The 19,589-nt window shown below is 34.8% G+C and overlaps 1 protein-coding gene and 1 pseudogene across 1 annotated transcript in view; one reads left to right on the forward strand and one right to left on the reverse strand.

The window, feature by feature from the left end:
- The window catches only part of Hibadh (3-hydroxyisobutyrate dehydrogenase), a 111,450-nt gene that overhangs the window by 28,005 nt on the left and 63,856 nt on the right, over positions 1-19,589 (reverse strand). The gene's annotated exons all lie outside the window — the stretch shown is intronic.
- Positions 5,612-6,118, forward strand: LOC104864976 (annotated as a pseudogene).

Here is a 19,589-nt window from a genome sequence, read left to right on the forward strand (position 1 = left end):
GTCAAATGGAACCTCCAGTCCAAGCTCTTTGAGGTATCTCCATATTGATTTCCATAGTGGTTGCACTAGTCTGCACTCCCACCAACAATGGAGGAGGGTTCCTTTCTCCCCACAACCCCGCCAACATTTGTTATTGTGAAATCACACTTTATTATAGTTGTCTACCACTTTCTTTTCCCTGGACCATAAACTGTGTGCATAATAATCATTTAATAAATAGAGAGTAAGAAACTATCAGGAAAAAAAGAATGGTAACAGAGAAATAATATAGAAATTAACAATTCAAGTAATGAATAACATTTTATAAGAAATAGTTTTTCTTGATTTGTTAAAGAAAACAAGCTCAAGAGAGCTATGAAAATCTATATTTAATAAATTCTAGGGAGTTCTGCTCACTATAACGCCAGAAAGCTGTTACAGTGCTTTAAAGGATTAAAAAATAAAAGAGGTTCAAAGGCTAATCCTAGGATTTAAAAGAATAAATCTTGATGACATAAAAGAAAAAAACCTTTTACCTGCAAAATTTGAAAATATATTTGTATATGTAAAACAAGGAGTAATTATATTGTCCAGGAAAAATTATCAAAGAAAAATGATAAAGGGAATCATATTTCATAAAATAACAAATTGGTTATTGACAGACTTCCTAATAGGCTTCCCAAAAAGCTTGGATCAACTGCAAGTCAATTCAATAGTATTCCAGGAAACTCAAACACATTTTAAAAAAAAAAAGTATCCAAGGGGGGCCAGGGATTTAGCTCAGTGGTGCCATGGCCTGCCTTGCAAGCACAAGGTCCAAAGTTTGATTCTGAGTACAAAAAAAAAAAAAAAAGAAAGAAAGAAAGAAAGAAAAGGGAAAAAAAATTATCTAAGGACTGCAGTTAGATCCCCAGTACAAAAAAAACAAAACAAAACAAAACAAAAACAAAAAACAAAAAACAAAACCAAAAACAAAAAAACCCTACAAAATATCCAGTAAGTCAAAATCTAGAGACACGATTTAAGCAGTACTGGCCAAAGCAAAATATAAACACATCCTGTAAAAACCATGCCTATCTTCTCAGGTAAATAAATATATATTTGTGCTTTTCTTGCCCTCTCTTTTTCAGGGGCTGCACTAAATTAACACTTTCAAATGTATTTTAGAAATTAAAAATATTAAAGATAACCATGCAATTAGACAATGTAGCCAGGATTTAAATTTAATGGCAAAACATTCCACTACTTTATAAGTTGCACTATTTGAAAATAAAATGCCCATCAGTAAGTTATTGATTCTAAGACTTGGTTTTCTCATCTGCTAAGTGAATTCAGTAATACTTTACAGGATTATAAACAATTAATAAGCAATGCATGCACACAAGTCATTTTCAGTCCTCAAGCTGACGACTTGTTGGCCATTGTGTTTCTTCTTCAGTAAACTGCCCTTAACATATATTTCTCTTTCTTCTAAGTTCTTGGTCATCTTGTTTATAGTAGTTTTTATACTTATTCTTTCTGCTATATATCTTGCAAATATTTTCTCTGTCATTATCTTTTAACTTTGTATCTTGTCACACAGGTATGTATAATTTTTTTTTAATCTTGGTTCTTAACTTTTTTGTTATGGTTTTCAATTATGTGTCTTGCTTCAGAAGGACCTCTTCATGCAAAGATTAGGAAAGTATTTTATAATATTTTTCTCTAATCTTTTAAAAATTTGTTTTTTAAATACTTAAATCTATCTGCTATTTGTGTGTGAGCATATAATGTGACATAAAGATTTGTCTCCAACAGAGAAGTCAATTGTCTAAACACAATTCATTAAGTAATTCAACCTTTTCTCACTGAGCTCATTGCACTATTCAGAAATTAAGTTCCTATATGTACCTGGGTCTGTTGTGAATCCAATACCGCCTGCCAATACCTTCTATTCTTGAATAAATAATAAGCTATTTTATTTATTGTAACTTTATATTATGTTATGATATCTAGAAGAATTCTGTCTTACTTAAAAAAAACTTTTTGGCAATTTTATTCTTCCAGATGAACCTATGTTTTTAAAGAAACAATATATTTTACATTAAAATTTATATAGTCTTGGGCCAGTGATTTAGCTCAGTGGCACCATACCTGCCTTGAAAGCGCAAGTTCATAAGTTCAATCCCTGGTACCCCCCAAAAATAATAATAATTATATAGTCTCACAGGAGAACAGATATTTCTAAATGCCTCCCCACGCAGATAAATGGTGTCTTTTTATTTATTAGATACTAGTTCATTTCCTTAAAGTTTTATCATCTTCTTCATATAGTTTATATAAATTTCTTATTAAATTAAGTTTTATTCTTAGAATCTGGAATAACTTTATTTAAACTACGATATGCTTATATATTGTCTTAGTTCCTTTTGTGCTATTCTAACAGCATACTAGAGCCTGGGGAATTTAGAAAGACTAGAAATTTATTTTCTCACAGTTCTGGAGGCTGGGCAGTCCAAGATCAATTTGCCAGCAAATTCAGCTGTCTGGGCTGCTCTATACTGGGTATCAAACTGAGGTCCTTGTGCTTGCAAGGCAGGTGGCACCACCACTGAGCTAAACCCCTGGCCCTGCTCTATGCTTTCAAGATGACACATTCCCTCTTCAGAATGAAGGAATAATATCTCCCCATGGTAGAAAGGAGAAAGGCAAGAAGGACAAATTTTCTCAAGCCCTTTCATACAGTCACATGATACCATTTATAAGAGAAGCCTTTGTGACATCCCTTAAATGTACCATGTCTTCATATCAACACATTGGCAACTAAGTTTCACACCTCAATTTTGGAAGGAATGCACTTTTTTCTTCTTCAAATACCTTCTTTTTAATGCCATAAATACCAGTGCTGAGATTCACAACTTCTCATTCCCTTGTTTTTTTGCTTTAGAAAGGACAGGAAATGCAGTTCCCTTGTGAATGACACTGAAAGACCGTCTTTTTTTTTTTTTTTTTTTTTTTAAACAGGGTCTCACTATGTAGTTGAGACTGACCTGGAACTCACTATGTAGCCTAGGCTTGCTCAAACTCAGTGATTCTCTAGCCTCAGCCTCCTGAGGGCTGGGATTACAGGCGTGCCCGGCAAGAAAGCCTATTTTACCAATCTCCTACCTAACACTGCAAATCTAAACCTAGTTTCCTTCACAGGGCAGCATGGCTGGTACTCACTGTGGAAACTGAGGGCCCATTGGTGGCTACAGGAGGACAGAGAACACTAATCCTCCTGAACTTGACCTATGGGGCCAGCTGGCTCCTTTCTACTATTTGCTGTTCTCTGGACTGATAGTCTTGCTCCTAAGAAAAAAATCTTGCTGGGGCAGATTCTCCAGCACTGACATTTACCCTAAATGATGGGAAAGCATGACTCTGTATAAACTTTTTTTTTTTTTTTTTTGTATCAGGGATCAAACTCAGGACCTTGCACTTATAAGGAGGCAGCAAAACCCCTGAGCTAAATCCCCAGCCCAACTCTGTATACACCTTAACTGCAACTTGCTCTTGGCTTTTGGGGAAAGAACCTGAGGCGTACAGCATGCTAGGCAACAGCTCACTACTGAGCCACACTCCCAACCCTTGGCAACTTGCCTTTGATTTTGATTACCAGAGTCTTGGCCAGCTGATCTGACTAAACACTGTACTTGGGTCTTTCTCAAACTTAGAGCAGGTGAGGCCAAGTTAAGGGCTTCTTGTTAACATGCCCATGATGGTATGTTTGGGATTTGCCAGCTGAAATAACCTACTGTCTTAACTCAGAAACAGTGAAAAACTAAGCTTGAGGGGAGACTCTAGTTGGAGCTCAGAAAACTAGACTGCTGATAAAAATGCAGAAGGTAAAGATCAGACTCAGAAAGTTTCAACTGGGAACAAGGCCTCTAGTCAAGACCACATGTATTATGCTCTGGCAGAAAATTTGTCGTTTAGCTCATGTCCTGCCACTTTGCAGATGAGATTAAGGGTGGTAGACTAATTGGTGTGGTAGAGAAAATAAACAGCCCTATGTTGAAGTTTTGGCATGGGTAATGCTGGTAGCTTTTAGCCATATATACCAAGAAAAGCAAGACTAAAACACAGAGCTGAATAATTTGAAAAATTCTGCTCCTCGACAAAAACGAAATGCTTTAAAATTGGTGCCTATAAAATTGAAGCCTGTAAAGTTTTGGCCCAGGACAGATTGGTTGCTGAAAACATTAGCATCACACAGAATCCAAGTGCTTTCTATCAAGATAATAGGAAAGATGCCTTGAGGGCATGTCAGAAATCTGCTGAACCCCACCCAGATCCTACCACCAAAGGAGGAGGTGAGCCTTGTAGGCTTAAGGCTACAAAATTAAAGCTTTCATTTAAGAAGAGAATCACAGGGCACCTTGTTCAAGAAGGGTTCCTGAGGGAATTGGTTCCTCCGGATTAGTTTTTTTAATTAATTAAATTATTTATTTGTAGTGGGGATAGAACTTGGGTCCTTGTGCTTGTAAGGCAGGTGGCGACACCACTGAGCTAAATCCCTAGCCATTAATTTTAGAGTGCTCAACCATCCAGGCACTGAGGCCTCTGTAGCCATGATCCAAGGGGTCCCACTTACTACTCATACAGGCAGCAGACCTTGGCATCATCCATATGGTACTGATTTTAAGTGCACACAGAATGCAAAGATGTGGGTTCAGGGAGGCTTCCACCCAGATTTCAGAAGAAAGCCTGGACAGTGTGTCTGAGAGGGTGCTGTAAGAGTGAAGCCAAAAGTGCTATGTAGAGATCACAGGAAGTTGGAGAAACAAGAAACAGAACCTCTCAGAAATGCTTCGGGAAGTGAGCATAAACAAAGCTACACAGGAGAAAGACTAGGAGGGCTACAGCTAACAGTGCTGTGAGGGTGGGGATGCCCAAACCCTTTGGAGTTCATATTACCACAACTTGCCCTGGATGAACAAGGAACCACAGGATATAATCTTTGCCAGATTGGGATTCAGTCTTGTTTTGGTCTCATTTTTTTTCTCTTATGTCTTCCTTTCAGAATGGGAATGTCTACCTTGTGCCATTGCATATGCGCAATGTTTAACTTTCTTTTTAATTTTTACAAGGAAGAGTTTGCCTGTATTCTGAGGAAATTTTAGACTGACTTTCAACATTGTTGAAACTGTTAAAACTTTGGCCACTCTTAAATATAGACTAAATGCATTTTGCAAAAAATTATGCGTATGAGTCTTTTGTGGCAAAATGTTGTGGTTTGCATCTGGGATGTCCCCTCAAAGCCTCATTAACTAAGAGGTAGGGATTGTGGAAGGTTACTGGATAATAGGGGTGCTACAGCTGATTTGTTGTTATGAAGTGGGGCTTAGTTGGAGGCAGGTCACTAGGGATATGACCTGTAAAAGTATATTTCCCTCTATAGTTTCTCCCTAATCACTCTGCTGCTGGCTGCCATGATGTGAGCAGCTTTCTTCTGCTTAAGCCCTTCCACCATGCCTTTCTGCCTTCAAGCTGGCCAACAGTGGACTTAAAATATGAGCCAAAATAAACTTCTCTTCCTTGTGTTAGATATTCTATCTCAATGATCAGTAAAGTTACTAAAATGATAACAAATCTATTATTTTGTTCCAAGATGGCAGCTACCATGAAGAAGACGTTTGCAGAAGATGTCAATGCTACTTTTGAAGATCAACAAAAGATAAACAAATTGCACAAAATGCAAGTAGAATCACAGAGCTAAAAGATGAAATAGAAGTAAAAAAGAAACAACTCCAGAATTCAGAAGATGTTTGTGACATCATGTTCGTAGATGAGAACAGCGACATGGTACCTTACCGGATTGGTGAAGTTTTCATTAGCCATTCTCAAGAACACAAGTCATGTTAGAAGAAGCAAAGAAAAATTTGCAAGAAGAAATTAATGCCTTTGGGGCCAGGGATTTAGCTCAGTGGTGCCACTGCCTGCCTTGCAAGAATGAGGACCCAAGTTCAATCCCCAGTACCAAAAAAAAGAAAGAAAGAAAGAAAGAAATGCCTTAGAATCCAGAGTAGAATCAATTCAGCGGGTGTTAGCAGATTTGAAAGTTCAGTTATATGCATAATATGGCAGCAACATAAACCTTGAAGCTGATGAAAGTTAAACATTTTAATAATACCTTTTCAAATTTAATAAACTTGAATATTGTTTAAAATGACATGGAAATGACATGGAAAGGAAAACTGTCTTTTTTTTTAAGTTTTCATTTATTTAGTGGAAACTTGCCTATTTTCATGTATTGCTTATTTTATATTTTTAAAAGAAGACAGTATTCATCTATGTATTTTGCATAAAAATTGTATCAGTTCTAGGGGCTTTATGTCATGTTATTAAAAATTAGTTAAACAATAAAAAAATCAATTGTATTATTTGAAGATTACATAAAGGTTTGTTTTTTAAAACTTATTTTTGGTGGGGTGAGGGGAGCTGGTGATTGAACTCATTGATCCTAAGTCCTTGCTCCTTCTAAGAATGTACTTTGCCACTGATCCCAGTCCGTTTTCTCTGTGTTCATTAGTATTCACATAGTACATCATTTCCCTTTTAATTTTTAATCTACCTATACCATTATATTTAAAGTGAATTTCTTATAAACAGCATATCATTGGGCTTTAAAAAATCAATCTGATAATGTTTTGCCTTTTGGCATGTTTCAGCCACTCATATTTAATGTAATTACTGATGGTCTTGGATTTAGGTCTTTAGATTTTTAAACCATTTTATTTATTTTTATGTTTGTTCACTCTATTTTTACTTTCTCTTTCTCCTTTTCTGGCTTCTTTTACATCACATTATTTGAATATTACTTTAATATTCTATTTAAATATATCTACTTTATCTTTGCATAGTTTTTATTTTTTTTTATGTGTGTATGAGACTGACATCGGGTTATATACACATTCAACCTTTTACCACCCACTTAGAATATTTTTACCACTACAGGCAGAATATAGAAAATTTACCAGTAATTTACAGTATTATTTTTATGTTGTAGTTATCACCTGTATTACACTTACATGCATAGAAAATTCCACCATTACAATATTTTACCATAACCATGATATATATTTTAAAGAACTAAAGAAAACTAGTCTACTATATTTATCTGGATGTATACAATCTCTGTTGCTCTCTTAATTTATGGAGTTACACAGTTCCCTATAGTATCATATAGTAATTACCTTTTACCTAAAGAAATTCCTTTATCATCTTTTGCAGAGGAGGTCAAATGATATTGAATTTCTTAGGTTTCTTTCAGCTGTGAATATCTCTATTTTACTTTCATTCATGAAGGATATTTTTGCCTCATACAGAGTCTGGTCTCAGCACTTCAAAAATGTTTCACTGCTTTTTGATCTCTATGATTCCTCTGGTAAATACAATCACTGTTCCCTGTAATACACCACTGTCTCTGGCTATTTTAAGTTGGTTCTGTTTTGTTTTGTCTCTGGTTTCCAATAGTTTAATTATTTTAATCCGAGCATGGATTCTTGTTTGGGACTCACCAAGTTTTTTTAATCTTTACACTTATCTTTCACTGAATTTGCAAAGCTCTCACTCAGTTTTCTTCAAACTTTTTTCATGCCACTCTCAATTCCTTCTGGAATTCCAAAGGCACAACTGTTTCAGTTTTTGACGCTGTCTCACAGGATATTGAAGCTCCATTTGTTTTAACATCTTTTTTTTTTCTCTGCTTCTCAGACTAGATCATATCTATTCTCACAATTTTTAAATTCAGATTGACCCTTCCCTTTGTCATACCTACTCTGCTTTTGAGCATACATAGCAATTTTCTTCAAACTTCTGGTAAAAGCATTTTTTAGTTACAAATTTTAATTTCTTTCTTCTTTGAAGATTCTCTCTCTTTTTTTTTTTAAAGATTCTGTTTCTTTACTAAGAATTTATGTCTTATTTTTTTTGGAACATGGTTAAAATAGCTATGTTAAAGTCACTGTATGGTATGAAACATTTGGGTACCTTGGTGTTGGCCTCTCTTTTCCCTTGAGAATTTATTAAGACTTTCCTGGTTCTTTCTGTCAAGAAAAAAATTTTTATAGCATCAAGGACACTTGGAATATAATATGTTCTGAAACTATGGGTCTTGCTCTGAGTCTATGAATAGTGTGCCTTGGTGCGTGTGTGTGTGCGTGCACATGAGCAGGTGAAAAAGTGTCACCAAGGCAATGAACTAGATTAGGGTCAGGCTGCATATTCCAATCTGATTTTGTAGCTATAGTTATAGTACCAATTCAGTTTTCAAATCCTCTACAATACTATTTGAATCCCACATGTGCATGAGCCAGAAGGCAATCTGATGTTTGGGAGACTGTCTATTCCACTGTTAAACTCATAAAGCCTTCAGTAGGCGATTTAGGGTCAGATTCATTGTCTATACCTCAAGTGTGAACTCTGCAGAGTTCATAGAATCTCTCTGTTGTCTGTGAACTGCCTCACACCTCTGAGACTCTAATACACCACCTCCAACCCTTCTTCTATTCCTCTGACTAAAACATCCTATATTATATTTCCTGCAACTAGCTGTTTCTGGGATCAAGCAGCAGAAAAGAAAAGAAAGAAAATAAGTAACAGTGATCTCCCCACATTGTTTGGACCATAGTTCCTCTGACATTAAGAGACGGATTCTCCACTCAGATATTTAAGTATATCTTCTTGTCTACCACTGTAAAAAGATTGCATCTCCAGTAGTGAGGCTCTTATGGCAGAAATATGAGAAGGAAAAAAGGAAATCCTCTCTGCTTTTCATAGGGACTATCTTCGTGTTCACTGACCAGAATTTTCCTTCTCGTTTATCTCGGTTTGTACAATTCTAGGATTCATGCTGCCTTTGAATCTAGACAGGATATACAAAAAATAGGGTGTGGGGATAGAGGGCAGGAAACTTGTTGCCAGACCTTTTGTACGTCAAGTTCTGTTTTTCTTCTCCAATCTACCTGCTGTCATTTATTTTTCAAAATCCTCAGCAGATCTATGTTTTCTGTCCACGATTTTTAGTCACATCCAGGAACAGGAAAGAGAGGAAAGAGCAGAATGTATTTATTCCAACTTAATGATACCTGGAACCTAACCATCATTCTTTTTTTTTTTTTTGGTGGTACCAGGAATCGAACTTGGGTCCTTGCACTTGCGAGGCAGGCCACCGAACCACTGAGCTAAATCCCTGGCCCCTAACCATCATTCTTGAAGGAAAGTTTTACTAGATGCAAATTCAAAGTTGACAGTTATCTGTCAGAATTGTCAACAATACTGTTCCACTGTCTTCTGGCTTCAACTGTTCTTATGATGTCTGCTTCCAACACTACAGAGTATATATTACATGACCCCCACATGCATATTTAAATGATATTTCTAAAATATTTTATAGGACATTATAAAATATAGTGACAGAAAGCAAGTCAATATTTACCTAGAACTACAAAGGTGAAAAAGGGAACTTTCTGGATGATACAAATATTTCATATCCTAACTGTGATGATAGTTTCATGACTATTTATAATTGTCCAAATTCATCAATCTCCATATTTAAGACAGATAAATTTTATTATAGACAAACTATATCTCAAAGCTAGGGGGAGGACAAAGAGACTCTTGTCAGTCTTGCTCTTGCATAGGTGCTATGTTTTTTTTCTTCCTAGATAGTTCCTTAGATAGTTTTCTCTTTGTGTTTGGTACTTTGCAGTTTGTACTTCCTGGATTTATGTCATTTCTGGAAACTCTTAAACCACTTATCATTCCCCTATTCCATCTGGAATTCCAATTAGATGCATGTTTAACTTTTGCTTTCTAGTCACATATCCATGTCTCTTATCCTTTCTATTTTCCATTTCCAATTCTTTCTATATTGTACTTGCATTACCTCTTTCAACTCTTTCTCCTCTTACTAATTATTTCTTCAGCTCCCATATGCCAGTATACCATTAACTCATTTACCGAATTTTCCAAATCTGGTATTTTCTACTTTCTTATTCATTATTCTCAATTTCATTTTGTACATTTTTTTATATATAGCTTATATTTGTTGTACTTAATGTCTGTGAATTCTGAGAGTCCTAGATTGAGGATGATGACTTTCTCCAGAAAGTATTTTTATTCTTTCTGTCTGTGACAGCCCCACTAACCCCACTTCAAAATGCTTACATTTAATTTACTAATTGGGTATTTTCCCAATTGGTGACTTAAATTTGAACTCTACACAAAGGGGTTCAGAGCTACTATTACAAAGAGTCAAAGGAAACTTTTATTTCCCAACCTATAACCAATATAAACAGATAAATTTCCTAGGTAATCTCCTTAACCAGCAAGTAGATTATACCCAGCCACCTTTTCTCCTTGGGGTTATATAGCCTCTTTGTGGGTATTCTGGCCTTTTCTGGAAGGAGGGCTTTCTCACTTTATGTAAGCACAAGACCTAGGTTTCTAGTACTCAATGAATATTATTCCCCAGTGCCTGGAATCAGCATTTACTCCTATGACAGAGAGTTTCTGGGTTTATTATTCTTATTTGAGATTGCTACTCAATTAGGTGGTCTTTGAAAATGTACCTATGTTTTTGAGAATCTGAAATGCATTTAAAAATACAATTAGGGCTGGGGTACAACTAAGTGATACAACACTTGCCTGAGGCGTTAAGTTTAATTCCTAGTATCACCAAAAATGTATGTGTATTATAATTTGTACAGTACATAGGCATTTTATGGCAGCACAGTATTTAACATGTTTAGTCCACCATACTGCCCAAAACAGTCTGTGGCTATATAAAGAAACAAAACATGTCCTTAAGTGGTCAAAGGAAAGATTGTTTCTTTCTTATTTTTATGCTATGATACTTTTAATTCTTTTCTGATAAAATAGTTTTCATTTTTACTATCAGCAACTGTATTCTTCTAAAAATGTATAACCAAATGTAACTTTTGTAGCATCAACGTTTATAAGTGAAATCAAGAACTTAATCCAATTAGATCTAGTAGTCAATCAAGTTAATGAAGACCTTTTTGTGAAAGTAACTCAAATACTTGGAATCTCTAGATCACTTGAATTTTGTGCTTTTTAAAAAAAATTCATAAAAATATTAAGTACCAACAAATCAAGTATTTACTGAACATCTTCTATATTCAAGTCACAAATAGAAAATATTTTTGGCTCCTTAGATTATAATTAAGGCTCAATTCTAGCTAAAATTATACTTTGTGATCCAGACAATTACTGTATTATAAAATGATGGACATTCTTTTTTTTTTTTGGTACCAGGGATCGAACTCAGGACCTTGCGCTTGCAGGACAGGTGGCAGCACCAAGCTAAATATCCAGCCCTGTATTATAAAATGACTAATTGCCTTAAAATAGATTTAAAATGTTCAATATTCAAAAGAGGGAAACATCACATTTGTGGCAAAAAGCTAAAAGAAGAAAGCAGAAACTTTACTAAAAAGATCAGATTAATATGGGCTATCAAAGAGGATTATGATTATGATGTGTCTGCAGGGAATGACTTATGGGAGAGAGAGAAATTCCAGATGGAATGGACTATAAAAACAAAGGATACAGAAGTACAATTCAGAAAATAGCAAATAGATGGATTGGGAACAAACAAAACTCCAAAAATACTGACTCTCAACCTTCTTTGAACATGCCATCCTCTTTTCCAATTATATACTGTGAAAATTATCTCTTCTTGGAATATCCTCACTCCACTCACTCCCACAATACATGCAAACATTGACCAGTTCTTCAGAAAAGCAACCGGTCTTTAGTCAGATTTGGTAAATGTGAATGACTAACTACATCATTAACTTAGCATAAAGCCTTTTAGACTTCTGTTATGACCATTATCAATCCACTATGAAGCAGTATGCTTTTCCATGCCGATCTCACTAGAGTGTGAGCTCCTCAATAGCACTGGAGTTCCTATTCCTAGCAAAGTACCTGACATACGCATTACTCTGAAAAACAGGAATGAAGTATGGGAGCGGGAAAAAGACAAACCTGTAAGTTTCCTTGCATGCAGTGAAGAAACTTTGGCAGACAATACAGAACCATACCATGTCACTGGCTGAGAAGAGAGAAACAGTGGCAGATGCAAAGGCCTCTAAGGAGGCTCACTGTCCAATACAGAAGCCACTATCCACATGTCACTGTTGAAATATGTGGCTCTTAAAATATAGCTGCTTCAAAAGGAGTAAAGGAAGTGGGAGGGGTAGGGGAAAGGAAAGAAGGGAAAAGAAAAAATATGAGAAAAGAAAAAAATGGAAACAAAGTCTTTGTAAATAGGAAAAGATGGAGTGGGTGAAGGGAGGGCAGGAATGGGGAAAAAATAAGAACCAAGATACATCATGTAAAGGTACAAGATCCTAAGGATGACTGCAACTGTACTGTATACCTAAAATGTACCAATAAACTCAATGAATACAGCTACTTCAAATTCAGATATATTTTATATATAACATACATACCAGACTGTAATACTACAATATTAAAAAGGATATAAATCCTTGATAATTTTAATATTCATTTTAAATTATAATATTTAGATGTATTGCATTAAATGGAGTATCTTATTAAATGAGGTATCTTATTAAAATTCATCTTTAATATGTTTATTAAAGTTCACCTGTGTTTCTTACTTTTTATTTATGTCTACTTACAAAGATTAAAGGTATATAGGTGGTTTATATTAATGCTTCTCTTGGAGTTTAAAACTATTAATACTAGAAAAAGTGAAACTGAAATACACTATAGAGAGGAAATCAAGGGAGATAACTGGTCTTACAGAAAACAAAACAAGACTGACTTTAAAAATGAATTGATTTAAGGGCCAATAGATAAAAACGCAAGTCCACAAATCAGAGACATCTATGATAGAAACAAAGTATTAAAGCTCTACAGAACAAGAACCAAGATATATCATGTAAAGGTACAAGACCCCAATGATAAATGTAACTGTACTGTTTGCTTTAAATGTTCCAATAAACTTAATTGTGGGAAAAAAGAAAAAGAAAGCTCCACAGAGATGAGATGGTTGAAACTCTTAAAGTACAGGTAAATCCCCATGGTAAATTTAGACCTCAAATCTTAGAAAAGGGGAGAAGGAGGCAATAGGTAGATTTTCTCAAAGCATAGAAAGGACTGGCCTCTGGGGTGGTATCCTATTTTACACAAAGACATGACACTAATAGTATTGTAATTTAGAATTTAGGTTGAATATACTTGAGGCATAAATAGGGACTTAAAAATATTAGAAAATATTGTTTCTACTAGGTGCAATGGTACATGCCTATAATCTCAGATACTCAGAAGGCCAAGGCAGGAAGACTGCATGTGGGAGCCTGATCTGGGCAAAACAGAAAGACCCTCTTTAAAAAAAAAAGGTCTAGAGATGTAACTCAGGGGTGGAATACTTGTCTAGCATGTGCAAGGTCCTGGGTTTAATCTCTAATTCCAGAGAGAAGGGTAGGAGAATGGAGGGGAGGTAAGGGGAAGGGAGAGGAAAGGAAAAAATGAAAATTATAGGGTATATTTCTCCTTGTTTTCAAACTGTGAAGAAGTAACTATCTGTTCAATTTACAAATTAAAAAAACTTTAGGGGCCAGGGATTCAATGGTTCAGTGGCCTGCCTTGCAAGCGCAAGGACCCAAGTTCGATCTCCAGTACCAAAAAAAAAAAAAAAAAAAAAAAAAAAAACTTTACAAGTTAGTTTCTATCATAACAACATACACATCTAGTTTGAGCATGGAAAACACTCGGTTATGTAGACCTCCTTCTCTAGTAACATGGAATTTATGTACAGTAGTTAGTCACTAGAAACAACATTTAAAAAGAGCTGAAAATAAAGTTTGAGTTCATATACCATCTATATTTCTTTTTTATTTTCACCAAAATAAAAGAAATTTAGAGCTACTGAAAGTAAAAGGTTATTTGAATTAAACTTTTCATTTCCTTAAAGCTACTGTAAATATTGGGTGCATCATTTCAAAGTATAAAATACATTTCTCCTTTAGCAGTTTTAATAAGCAGGTAATCAAGAAAGACAAGGGCTGGGGATTTAGCTCAGTGGTTCTGCTGCCTGCCTCACAAGTGCAAGGTCCTGAGTTTGATCCCCAGTACCAAAAAGATAGCATGGAGGGACTTCTACGTTGGACTTAGAAGATGACAAATAAAATGAGGAAGAAGTTAAAATCCCAGTAAAAGAAATCATAAACAAGAACCAGGTCTTAAGTAAATGAGATACATATTTAAGAGCTAGTGAATGGTCCAGTTTGGCTAGAATCTGAAGCATATGGAGTTAAGTAGTGGGAAATAAAAGGGGAAACAAGTTGGATCTAGACTATGGAGAGCTTTGAGTAGCAGGCTAAGAAGACTAGATTGGACTGGGTGAGCATCAGGAACCAAAGAAAGTTTCTGAACAATATATCAGATGTGAGCTCTGTGTAGATTGAAGCTCACCTCACAAGTAAGGTACTGGCTATATGAGGTGTGACTGAAAAATACAGTGAATGTTAAAAACTTTATTATAGTAGAAGACACACTGCCATTAATCACTCTCAAAATATTCTCCCTCACTTTGAAAACATCTCATCATTTTTGCCACTTTCTAAAATAGTTTCCTCTTTCAGGAGTGTCTTAAATTGCACTGTTTTGGCTGCCTAGATGTCCTGAATTGATTCAAAACATTTGCTTTTTTTTTGCAGGCAAATATAATAATTAAGACTAATAACTTGGTTCTAATTAAAAAAAAAAAGAATTTGCCTTTCATGGTCATTTTGGCTTTGAGAAAGAGACAGAAGTCCCATGGTGCCAGATCCAGTGAGTGAGGTAGATAATTCAATGTTTTTAATGACCTTCCCTACCTTTCCACTGGATGGCATAGATCACATATTATAAGAACACTCATGAAAAGGAACTTCCAGAGCTACTTCAGAAAGTGACAAGAATAATGAATTACATGTTTTTGAAGCAAGGGAGAGAGTACTTTGAGGGAGATCAATGGCAATGTGTCTTTTACTATAATAAATCTTTATTTAAACACATACCATCTTTTTTGATCAGCCCTCGTAACAGCACAGCAGCAGCACAGCAGCAGGGGTGGTAACGACAGCAGAAAGTACAGGAAGTCTGAGCAGCAATGTGCTGATGTACCTACTTTCTATGCAAGAATGCACAGGACTGTGTTCAAGAAAGGGAAACATATGTGCATATGCTCTCCCTATGATTAGGAGGCCTCCTCTTGGGCAACCAGCCTAGCCTTTAAAGAAGAAAACAATTTTTTATCACACAAGTAGGGAAATCTGTCTTTTCCTGAATGGATTCTGGCTGGACAGGCTGAGAAGAGCCATCTGCTCTCAGCAACAACAGCAGTGGCATACTTGCTTACATGCATACACCATCTTCTCTTTGCTGGTTGGCTCAGCTCAAGTTGCCCACCCTGAATTCCTTTAACGTAGACAGTAAAAATCACATTCTTCTCAATGAATGAAGACTGGAAAACCTGATAAGAAACGTTCAGTCATTGATGTAATAATGTGTCTGATTGAAGTATAAGGGGAAGACGACTCCAAAGTAAGGAGGAAAAAACCAGGTGACATAGAGCAGAGAGCAGAGACAGGAGCAAGAGAAATCAAGGAAGCATGGAGTCTTACAGGGAAAAGGAAGGAACCGATTAACCGTAACACCTATGTTCATTTAAATGTAACTTGTATTCACAGGGAAACTTTATTTTGAAAAAAACTCTTGGCCCAGGAAAGGAGTGGTAGTGGTTAACAAAGCTAATTACATCTCATAATTAGTAATTAAGATTAGATAACAAAGCCTTTGGCAAAGTACTACATACACTCTAATGATAGAAGACCAACATCTGAGAAATATAATAATGTATTAGCATAACCACAGATGCAAAGTACATAGAACCATTTCCACAGTTAACTTGTCACTGAATGATTAAATATGAATTCATAATTAGAAAAATCCACACTAATTTATTGGCTTTCCTGGCTGTTCTGGTTCATTAAAAGTTGATTACTAAACAGTGACCTCTAGTGGCCCATAATTTTCTAATACTATATTAATTTTCAAAGAGGACAGATTTGAAGAAACTATTTACCCAAAATAAGCAGTTACCTTTCCCTACAAAAGGAAGTATTTTTTCTTTCTTTAAAATGCATCCTATGTGACAAGATAAAGTGCTAAAAAATGTTCTTTCTTCATCCAAATGTCACATTTCATTAACAAAACATGACTGAGCACCTATCTATAAGACCCTTGGCTGGGCATTCAAAGTATTGTATTATTACTTAGCAACTGACTTCACTAATTCTTTACCATCCAATCAAAAAAGAAACCAACATTAACACAATTACTATGCTACTATCTATTCACTGGTTACATACACAACATATATTGAAAAAGCTCTTTAAAATTCAAAGATATCAGTAATTTCTGATTCACTGCATACTGGACTACTTAGACTTATCTTTAAAGGAAACTGATTAGTAACTTAAAAAAAAAAAACTAGCAAGTTGGGGCTGTAGCTCAATAGCAAGAGTGCCTGCCCACTATGCTGAAGCCCTGGGTTTGATCTCCAGCATCACAAACAAACAAATAAAAACAAAACAAAATAAAACCAAAACAACAAAACCCTATCTAGCTTATATGTTAAATTTTTCTTTAAAAAGGTTTTTATAATAATCACCTTTCTTGTGAAATACTACATACTGAACTTTCCAAGCATCATCTCTTCCTTAAAATGAATACATATCTTTTTAAAGGATCCATATACCCACAGTAATAGTTTAAATTAAAATTAAACCCTACTTAAAAATCTGTAAATTTATTTGTCTTTATTATTTGCAACTCAGGTACATTCATTATTAAAATAAGGTTCCAGAAAGGTTAACAATATGAAGACTTTGAGTATGTTATGAAAAGGATTATACATTCCTTTATCCTAGCAAATCAATCAAGCTATTATTGATCCTAGTTCTCTAACGTACTGGCAATGCTACAGCGTCCTCAGAGAACATGACTAAGTCTCCAATAAATTTTAAGATATAAAGAAACAAAACATATATTTCTTAAATACCACTACTGTGGAACACATGGGTATAGAGGACCAGTTGTTTTCTGTGATGATTTAATATAGTAGCTGGATAATGAGTTGCACCTTCTGTACAACTGAATCACCATTTAATGTTATTATCAACAGTTCATGACCCACCAGCAAGAAATGTCAACCTGATTAATCTAAACACTGCTGACCTCAAAAAAAAAAAAAAAAAAAAAAAAAACCAACGAAAAAAAAAAAAAAAAAAAAAAAAAAAAAAAAGCCCTACTTCTCACATTCTCACAGTGGAATACTGCTATTATCATCTACTATTTTTTCAGTATAGAAATACACAAACCAAACCATTAAATAAAAACAGCATTTTAGAGAGTTCAGTATGCTAATTTTGCTAAAGAAGTGTGTTAACATGTTTTTGAAAAGAGCTGAAGACATCAGTTGAACAACACTTGCAACAATTAAAACATTTTTAAAGATATACAATTTTGTAAGTTCAGTATGTCATTTAAAATATTTATTTTCACTACTACATGAAAATATTATGTTGGTTATAAAATTCATTCAAGTTCTACTTATACATAAATTTCTAAAATACTGAATTAGATCAGAAAGATTTAATTTTGGAATTTCCCATTTCTTTCCATGAACTTAGGCATAAGACAATACCAATTGAAATATTTCATTTTCACAATGCAATTGGAGTACATTGTCTTACAGGTCAGACTTTCTGTTTTACACAATGGACCATTTCTGATGGGATGTAACTCTGAAAGCCTGGCATTTCGGAAGAGATCATTTAATGCCATCGCTTTAATATTCCTATGAGGTCATAGAAAAACACATCCATCAGGTTTCAGAAAGGCTAATTAGAGCACCAACTGGACACCCGAGTTTTACCAAAACAAGAACAAATTTTCTTCATTACAATAAGCAAGGTTTCCAGTATCTATAAAAGGCAAACTCAACTTCAGCTTCATTGTATCTTCAGCTTGGCTGAGACTCTAGAAAAAGCATCTGAGATTGGCAGAATATGTCAAGATCTTCTACAACTGAATATCAATTTCTTTCTTTCTTTTTTTTTTTTTTGGTACTGGGGATAGAACGCGGGTTCTAGTGCTTGCGAGGCAGGTGGCAGAATCAATTTATTTTTTAAGTCAGATTCTATGGTTACCAAAGAGATTTAACCTGAAACAATCAGTTATATCCAGAATGAAGACCATTCCATAAAGCAACTGGTCTAAACTAAAAAAAAATTAAAAAGTAAAAAAAAAAGTCCTATCTTGAAAGACTTTAAAGGGAAGGCATGGGAACTGCTCTAGATTAAAGATGGGTAAAGAAACATGATAACCAAACATAATGTATAAAGAGTAGATATTGGCTCAAAGAAAAGCAAAAAGTCCAGTTACTTGGAGTAAACCTGAGAAAATCTGAATATGGGTTATATACTAGATGACACAAATTTCTTAAATGTGATAGTAGTCTTGGAGTTATATAGGAAAATGGCCCTGAAAAGGTGAATAGTTCAGCAAAAAGAAAAAAGTACCTACACATATGGAAGATAAAGGGGGGAAAAAGAACATATAAACTGAAAGTAAAAACAACAAATAATTGATAGCAGAGCACCAGTCCACATATAAATCGAACTCAATATACTTGTTATTTAGAAATGTTCTATGAATTCTATGCCAGAGACTCCTGCAGTAGTCTCTAGTTCCCACCTGCCCAGTATACAACGCAAGGCTGAAGAACTACAAGTCATTATACAACAAACCAAAAATTAACAGATTTTTCCCTTATACATTTAGTAGTAAAACTTTAATTGAAGTGATGTGAGCCTATTTATTATTGACTTTATTTATTCTGCTTAGTGTAAAATGTTCATATATTGTGTTTGATTATAGAGGACCATTCTGGACTCTACTAGGGATGTTATATAGTAAATACAGATTATCTTTCTCTACTTCTGAAAAAAAACAAAAAAAAAAACACCTCACACAACTCCACAGAGTTTCAAATACGGATTGTGGACATATGGAGAATTTTTTTCTCTTTTATGAACAGGAATTTAAACTTTTAATATTAGAATTAATATAATAATCAGCTTCTAATTACTGAATGCTTATAACATACCTTTTGATTTTATTGAACAATGGGAGAATAAATCTTAATTAAGGCCCAAATATCTTAAAGTATACGAACCTTAATGCATGCTGTTTCTGCCTCAAAACCCATTCAGTCTCCTAGAGTGAGGAGCTGGGCTAGTTGTTCTCATGTTCTTATGTGCTTTCTCATTTCTTTTGGTCAGAAGTAGTATATTACGTGGATAAAAATCACAAACCTTAATGTTAGCCAGACATGGATTTTAAAAATGAGCTCCAACACCACAAACAACTAGGGCAAATTCCTTTATGAGACTGTATCTACCTCAAAGTGTAGTTGTGAAGATTAAATGAAATAATATCCATGAAGCACTCAGCAATTTTACAAAATTATGTGGTCTAAGAAT

The sequence above is a fragment of the Fukomys damarensis genome, unplaced genomic scaffold (assembly GCF_012274545.1).
Source record: "Fukomys damarensis isolate Sample0158 unplaced genomic scaffold, DMR_v1.0_HiC HiC_scaffold_4, whole genome shotgun sequence".
NCBI lineage: Eukaryota > Metazoa > Chordata > Mammalia > Rodentia > Bathyergidae > Fukomys > Fukomys damarensis.